This window comes from Merops nubicus, unplaced genomic scaffold, assembly GCF_000691845.1.
Source record: "Merops nubicus isolate BGI_N331 unplaced genomic scaffold, ASM69184v1 scaffold2061, whole genome shotgun sequence".
NCBI classification, from domain to species: domain Eukaryota; kingdom Metazoa; phylum Chordata; class Aves; order Coraciiformes; family Meropidae; genus Merops; species Merops nubicus.
The window spans coordinates 51,283-59,480 of NW_008588795.1; the positions used below are offsets into that span (position 1 = coordinate 51,283).

Sequence of the window (8,198 nt, forward strand, 5' to 3'; positions counted from 1 at the left end):
GAGAAGGAAAAAACCCCAAGCTTCTCTGTTCTTTGAGGAAATAAAAAAGTTCATATGCAGGCTATTTTCTTAAAAGTTAAAAAGAACATATATCGGGCAGTTCTGGGCTGTGCATATATGGTGAATAAAAATGCAAGGGAGTGCAATTTTATCTGCACAGACCAGACAGTCAGTCCATGAATGCTGCTATGGAGAACACTAAGGCAAAAGTTGCTGCCCTAGGCAAAAGTCTAGCCAGAAGTTAAACTGAAGTACAGCCAGGAAGTGCTGCAATCACATACCCGCCCAAAACCAAACAAAAAGCACATAATATCTGGTCAAAGGTGTGTGAGGAACCAGAAGCTGCTGGGGACCTTGCAGAAGCAGCAGAAACTACAAGGTGTAGCTCCAGACAAGCAAGTGTTTCCCCCCCCAGAGAAATGAAAAGGTGGACAGAAGTTTTTTGTCTTGCACAGACAAAAGGAGTGGAAGGCAGGGAAACAGAAAGCAGCAGCCCTCTGACTTGCAGAGGAAACATCCCTGACTTAATGAAAGTACTCCTGGTGGCAGAACTGAATTGCTTTGTATCTACTAAGTATCCAAATGGAAAAGTGGTTAATAACACTGACCTGTAACTTGTTTATATATCTAAGACATTCTGTTTTAAACACTGTGGCTCTAATTCATGCTGTGCCTGGGAAAAGTTGCTTCTTTGATACCAATCCCATCACTACTCTTACCAGAACAATATAATTAAGAATGGAACCAGAGCTCAATTTGCAGAGGTGACTGCAAATGTCTATCAAGGAGTAGCCTTAAAGAAGCCAAGAGAAAACCAGAGGGGCAACTGGTTCTTTAACTCAATGTAGTTCTGCAGTGCACTGAAGTTTGAAGACTCCTCTTGGCACCTGACATGTTACCTGTGTCACTAACAGGCAGTAAGGGGCGCAGAGTATCACACTCGTGGTGGGCATCAGCACCACACCAGGTAACACCTTCCTGCTGGTAACTGTGTGGCTGGCACATGATTCAGCAACTTCCAGCGACATAACAAAACGTAAGGGAAGGAACCAGAACTGCTCCTTCTGCAAGAAGATTAACAGATAAATCCTCTAAGTAAGCAGTGTCTGCTTGGAGAGGAAAACAGCAAAAGCAACGAGCCAGGAAGTTTATTCAGGGCGTTAGCGAAGCTGCTGCACGAGTGCCACAGCTGTACTAGGAGCTGTGTCTGCGTAAAGACACCCACTGCCACCACACTCTACAAGTCTGCCAGCCTCCAAAGGATCAGCAAATCATTTTAACAATAGAAGTTTCCAATTTTTGACTGATGCTGGATAATGCATAGGAAGTCATCAATCCACTTAGGAAGTTAAGGCTTCTAGATTGTACCATGCCTGTTGATGGCACTACTCCCTGTGCTGCTGTTTGGACTTTCTCAAAATCCATTCCTCATGCCCTTCCATTCCTGATTGTAAGATTATAAATCATTAAATACTTTTAACTGTTGCTTAATTATTCAACTCTCTGCTCCCAGAAGTTAAAGCAGCTAACAGACTATGCAGAACCTGCACAGAAGACCACCAACAAAGGCACAAGCCACTAAGACATGATTCAACAGTTTGGCAAATCTCAGATGGCTGAAAAAGTGACTTGAAAGAGTTTACTCAACCTGTTGTCATAACCTAGATGACAGAAGAAAAAGAAAAGACCAGGAAAGATTTGTTACATCAATACCATGCTGGAAAGCTCAAGAATCTTTTCTAAAATAAGCAAGCTAAGTTTTGCTCTCAGGACTACAAAATTCCTCTTATTGTTTTATGAATTAAATATTACATCATGCTTTCCTGTCCCATGAATGCTCAAAAAAAAAAAAAAAAGCAGCAATTTAACCTGGATCGTAATAGTTGATTAAAGCAATACAGAAGACTGAAAAGGAATAGTTGTATTATAGGAGATACTTATGTGCCTCTTATAATAAACGCACTCTACTTTGGTTCAATGCCTTAGGAGAAAGTGGTAAGAAATCAGAATAGTAAAGGAGAGCAGGCAATGAAAAAATTTCTTGCCTATTAAACACATGAAGAGGCTGCTACTGCAAAGTGGTCACAGGAACAAGATATACCAAACCTCTACAGTAGGGCAAATTAATAAATTGTAGCTTTATGAAATGAATTAAAACATTTTGAGTTTCACCTTCAGACTACGAGTTGTGCTGAACATCAATTAATGTCTCAGTCATTTTTAAATTAAAATAAGCTATTAATAAAACATTAACCTGATTAGTAATGACTTGCAGTAGGTCTGATGTAGGGTGTATTAAAATCCCTGGGAATACAGCAGAAAAAAGAAAATTTCTTTCGCAGCATGTTGCTATGCAAGAATTAAGGGATTAAATTGACTAAAAGCATGATGATTATTGTAGTGTTCTCCACCATTTTTGAAGATTAGTATAATATGGATTAAAACAACCATAAGCAATGACTCTGCCTCAGCTGCTTCACTCTGCACTGCTGACTCACACGATGGCCCTGCCACCTCTCTGCTGTTGCCTCAGGAAGCCTTGAGGAAGGATGTAGGCTCCAGGCCCCCGGCACAGAGCGCTCATCAGTCTGTCAGAACCTTTGGACAATATTCTCACCTAGGCATTTGCTACAGCTCTTCACATACTGAAAAAATAAAATAAAATAAAATAAAAGGAATTCGGTGTTCCGTAACTGAAGAGAGAAACCAATTACTGTTCCATAAATTCTTAACACAATTCCCAACTTGTCTTCCAAGTCCAAGGTAGGGAGAGGCTTGAGCAAGCACATGCACACACTTCCTTTGCATTGACACTTCCTACCCTTAGAACAGTTTCCAAAAAGAAAAAAAAAGCTATTGGTTCAGCAACTTTAAAACACATAAAATGGCAACGCCAGTAAGAACCTAACTGTCCTCCTGTTTTTTTTCCTGTACTCAAGCAGCTCCCTTTATGCTGGCACAAGTATCAGTGAAGCGAAACGGAAATCAGAAACTGGCCTTTGCTCTTCTTTTGCCCAACTCGTTGTAACAGAAAGAAACCAACCAACCACCCACCCACCCTGCTCTCTGAATTAATTCTGTTCACCTCCCCAAGCTGGTTCCTAACAAATCACACAAACATCTGTGTCTGAAAGGACTTGGAAACAAATCTCTGTGGCAGGACTGATACTTTTAGTTGCAATGCCAAAATATTACCAGCTTCAAATGTTTACAAAATTCTCATTTTAGAAATATTTTTTTTCTTAAACTGTAAATGACAGGAGATATACAGCACTATTTTTATTTCTCTGTCAGGCAGTATGGAAACAGGAGAGAAGTTACATGGGTGATTCTTCAAAGAGCTGCACAGCCTCACAGTGTGTGAGCCAGAACAACTCTTACATACTTTTTTAAAAGTTCAACCAGCAAGGATGAAGCGCGTTCCTAAAACTCTTCATTATCTACCCTGAATTGTTTTGTAATACATCTCGGAATTTTCTTTAACTAGTATCTGGCTATTTCAGCTGCAAACTGTCAGCTGATTTTGAAATAAAAGGCAGTAACACAGTTGTGAATGGAAGTATGTCTTGGGGTTTCTGCCATCACTGGTAGCCTGCAGGCCATGTGAGATGCTTAATAATATTTACTGCAAATATGGGAGAGAGCCAGGAGTAGGAAAAGAATTGATGGCCTTCAGAAAAGGGAAAACAGACAGCAAGAATGTTCAGGCTACAGAAAAAAAAGGAAAAAACCTGTTTCCAAAGTTGAATTGTTTTCCCATAGTTGTTATTTTTAATAGCCAGCAGATACCGGTCTTATGATTAGAAAAAAGTTTCTAATACTGTGTTACTGCAGAAACAGCATTGGAACATAAAGCTGAATCTGAACAATCATAAAAGTTACTGATTCTGTCATTTACTCCCTATTTACTGTAGACTGGGCTTCCTTCAAACTGAAACTGAAAAAAGTACCAAGATATGCCTCTCCTTCAGAACCACCTGTTTCTCATTTATTCTGGTTTTAGTGACTTCGCCAAACGAGACTTTACCAGTGACTGTAAAGCTCTATGTCCAGCTATGGGGCTCTGCTAAACCTCATGGAGAAGCACTGAATTCCAAATATAAGAACTCACCACAAATGACTACACCAGACACCATCTAACTGAGGAGCATGAGTGGATATTCAAAGGAGTCCCAGAGCAATGGGGGTTGGACACACAGCTTTTACCAGCAAAGAATCAAGAGAAGTTGCTGGTAAGACTGCATCTGCAGTAACCTAGACATAGGCAATAGAATTTTTTTCAAACATATATATATATATATACACCTCAAAATACATTCACTACAAAGCATAGCTGTTCCAAGAAGGCTCACTCACTACAATTTACATTTTAAAGCAAATAATCCAGTTTTTTTACAAAGGAAAAAAAAATTGTTTATATCCATGGATAGAAAACACTTTTAAAAGGCAGAATACAGCTATTCTGATGTAACAGCCTTTCATTTTCATATCCTTAATAAACTCCATGAACCTGTATACAATTAATTTGAGGAGAATCACAAACAATTACACAAAGGTTGAGAAATGCACCAGCAGATTTTAAGGTACAATAATTTAGTTTTTAAAATCAACAGAAGGATTCTCTGTTACATTAAATAAGACTGTATATACAATGTTGACATTTTGAGTAATTAATTCCTAAAAAATAACAACTGGGATATGCTTTGCAAATTACTTCGCTGCACATACTTAAGATTAAAAAATAACATAAAAGGATTTTTCCAACTGTAGTTGGAAACATTACAATCTACAGCTGGTATTTTCCAACATATTTTCAGCAATACGATGACTCCCCAAAACGAAACTTCTCTGTAATAAATGATCTTCCGAAATCTTCTGAATATAGAAGCTCAGTTATAAAAACTAGTAAAATTAAAATCAGCAGTGTATTTCTGACCACTCAGTTTCCTATGACTGAGATCACAACAATATCATTGTTAAAAGCCACTCGCAACTTACATCTATTTAGGAAATTATCGATGTTCTTGTTCTTCCTCAGTGCTGGATAATCCAGATCAAGGACCAAAGAATTCAAGCCATCCTGGAGAAAAGAAAACAAGAAAAAAAAGTTAAAATTGAGTTCTAAAATCTTAACTAACAGCCTTCTTAAAACTAATACACTGAGACTGATTATATTCCACCTCTGGGGCCCCTGGTGTAAGGAAGACATGGACCTGCTTGAGCAGGGCCACAGGAGGCCATGAAGATGATCAGGGGGCTGGCACACCTCCCTTACGAGGACAGGCTGAGAGAGCTGGGGTTATCAGTCTTGAGAAAGCTCTGGGGAGACCTTAAAGATTACAGGCCTTCCAGCTCTTAAAGGGGCCTACAAGAAGGTCAAGGAGGGACTCTTTATTAGGGAGTGCAGGGATAGAACGAGGGGCAATGGTTTCTAACTGAAAGACAGCAGATTTAGATTAGATAACAGGAAGAAATCTTTATTATGAGGGTGGTGAGGCACTGGAACATGTTGCCAGGAGACGCTGTGGATGCCTGCTCCCTGGAAGTGTTCAAGGTCAGGTCAGATGGGGCTCCAAGCAATCTGGTATATGGGAAGGTGTCCCTGCTCCTGGCAGGGTACTGGAACTAGAGGATCTATGTGGTCCCGTCCAGCCCAAACCATTCTATGACTCTACGATTCAAGCATGCATTACATTCATAATAGGCAACTCAAACAAGCTCTCAAGTACGTTTATAAACCAGCAGAAGAGCTGACACACACTGACTGGCTCCAAGTTGGTCTATAAACAGTACAGAGACATTACCACTGATTCGTAGCACTGAGATTTAAGCTGCAGTAGTAGTTTTAATCTTAACCAGTAAGTAATCTTACTCATTAAACACTGATTTAAGATACCCTGTTCAGTCAATTTGTTTTTCTTGTTTCCATTACACTTCTCCTGTATACTGAAAAATTTTGTTTGTATTCTGTATATTACTGCTTTGATCACAGTCTGGAAGCAAGACATAACCTAAACTTAAGAAGACAATTCACCACATAATTCAAGCTCACAAAACTAGATTACTTTTTTCTAAATGACTCAATAAAACACAAGCCAGAACTGTAAATACAATTATCAATGCGTCCATAGAAAACGTGGACTTCCTAAAATGGCCAAGGACAAGATCACCAGAATCCAAACTAAAGACAGTATTTTAAATGCCTGTTATAAGACTTAAATCCACCCTTCAGCAGCCTAGAAAACCTTTTAAAATTACTCCTCAAAACATAAAGCCCTTTCCAGTTGCACAGGGAGAAATAAAAATTGTTACTAAGAAGAGCCAGGCTCTACTCATACTCAACATGTCCCGTGTTGTCCCTGAAGTGGCAGCTTTGTTCGCTGCTCTAAGAACAAAATCCTGAGACTGTTTCTCCAGGTTTTGCCTGCTGAAAAGGGTGTCTCGCTCTGAAGCAGTGTCTCAGCCGGAATACAGATCTTCACCTTGCAACGTGCAGAAAAGGCCCATACTGAATGCCTTGATGGAGAACAGCTGGGCCATCTTTTGTGATTTCACCTAGCATAATAGTGTCTCAGTTCCAACTACCTGGTAGCCTACACAACTCCTAAAATCCAACATCAAATACAACTTGAAGCTACACTTTTATTCATATATTTGCATATAACTGCATTAATATATGTCTGTAGTTTACAGTATCAATTTACAGTATCAAAGTGAGAGTCCTCTCTTCAGAATCCCTTACTGCAATTAATTTCACAATTGGTCCTGAACACACCTTTTTTTTCTGAATTAATTACAGTTCTTGTTTCTACTGCAGAGATTCAAAAATCAAAACTAGTTCTCTAGAGCTCTGAGCACTTTCTTACTCTATTTCTCTCTTCACAGTCCAATACCTTATTTATCACTCCTTTTACATTCTTCTTTCACTGCTATTGAAACAATATTTTAATGATCACTAACAAGAAGGTAGATATTATAAGGGAAATGCAGAAGCACTCTGTGCTAACACAAATCAATAAAGTATATTTTTGTTGCTCCTTTTTTTGTGGGGGCAGAGGGGAAGAGAGAGGTGACATCACCTGATATTTTAATGCTTTTCATGACAAGATATTTTAGAGGTTGACCAACTAAAACATTTATAATGTGCTTAAATCTTCTACACAAAGTCAAGGAAAAGAATAAAGTTACCAGCCCCAGACGACACTTCAGTCAAGTTGAATTACAAGGTCAAAATCAACCATAACTTCCAATTCAAACTGAGCTGTATATTATCATTTCATATGTCACTGTTTTTTTCCCCGTGTCATTCTGATTCCACAGCTTTTTTGTGGGCTATAAAAACTGAGAACCATATTTGTAGCTAATTTTTTAATTAGTTCTTTCTGCTTCCTTTTCATGGACTTCTGGTAACAATTTTCACAAGTAGCTGTTAATTAACAGAAGTTTGAGAACAGCACAACTGCCTATTATTAACTATTTGGAAGTGTCCTAACTCTTGAGGACAGTCAGCTACTGCTGGCATCAAAGAGAAGTGATTAGTGTCAGCGTCCTGAGGAACAGCAAGAGTGGTTTGGTTTTTTTTTTTTTTTTATCCCTGTGAACACACCTTATACTCTTAAAGACAAAATTTTAAGCTCTTGAACATAATTTTAAGGTAAGGGATCTCAAGTTCCTATCAACTTGCAGTTTATGAAAGACTTGCCTTGCACATTAGTATGTTGTCAAAAGGTGTTTCCTTAAATCTTTACATTTTCATTAAAAGAACTTGTTTACATTACTTAACGAAAATGACACTACAATTAAGAAGCTGGGTCAAAAGACAGCGCAGTAAAACAGTCCCTGCAAACTGAAGAGAAGTAATCCAGGAAATGACATCCCCTCTGTCTAGGCCTCTCAGATAAGTCACTTCAACCAGGAAATATGTTATTAAAGTGATTTCACTGTTCACTTCCTCCTTCTGCTGTTACAAAAGACTCAGAAGCTAACAGGCCAAAAATAGCAGCTTCCAAATAAAGGCACTGTTGGCAAAGATGGCTCCGCCCCCATCAAAAGCCTTTCACTCATGGCAAATGCACTAAAACGTTCTCTACAGATTATTTTCCAAAAGAAAAGTCCAAATTGATATTTTTACAACACTCCTACTGCAGAGGGGTCCCTGGCCACTCTGGCAGCAGCAGCAGCCACCACCTCTAGGGACA

General features: G+C 38.9%; 1 protein-coding gene across 1 annotated transcript in view; it reads right to left on the reverse strand.

The window, feature by feature from the left end:
- ROCK2 (Rho-associated, coiled-coil containing protein kinase 2) overlaps window positions 1–5,080 on the reverse strand; it is a 55,485-nt gene extending 50,405 nt beyond the window's left edge. The window contains exon 1 of the mRNA XM_008949357.1: window positions 4,999–5,080. The gene's annotated coding sequence lies outside the window, so the exon portion shown is untranslated. The remainder of the gene's footprint in view (window positions 1–4,998) is intronic.
- Between the last annotated feature and the right edge of the window lie 3,118 nt (window positions 5,081–8,198).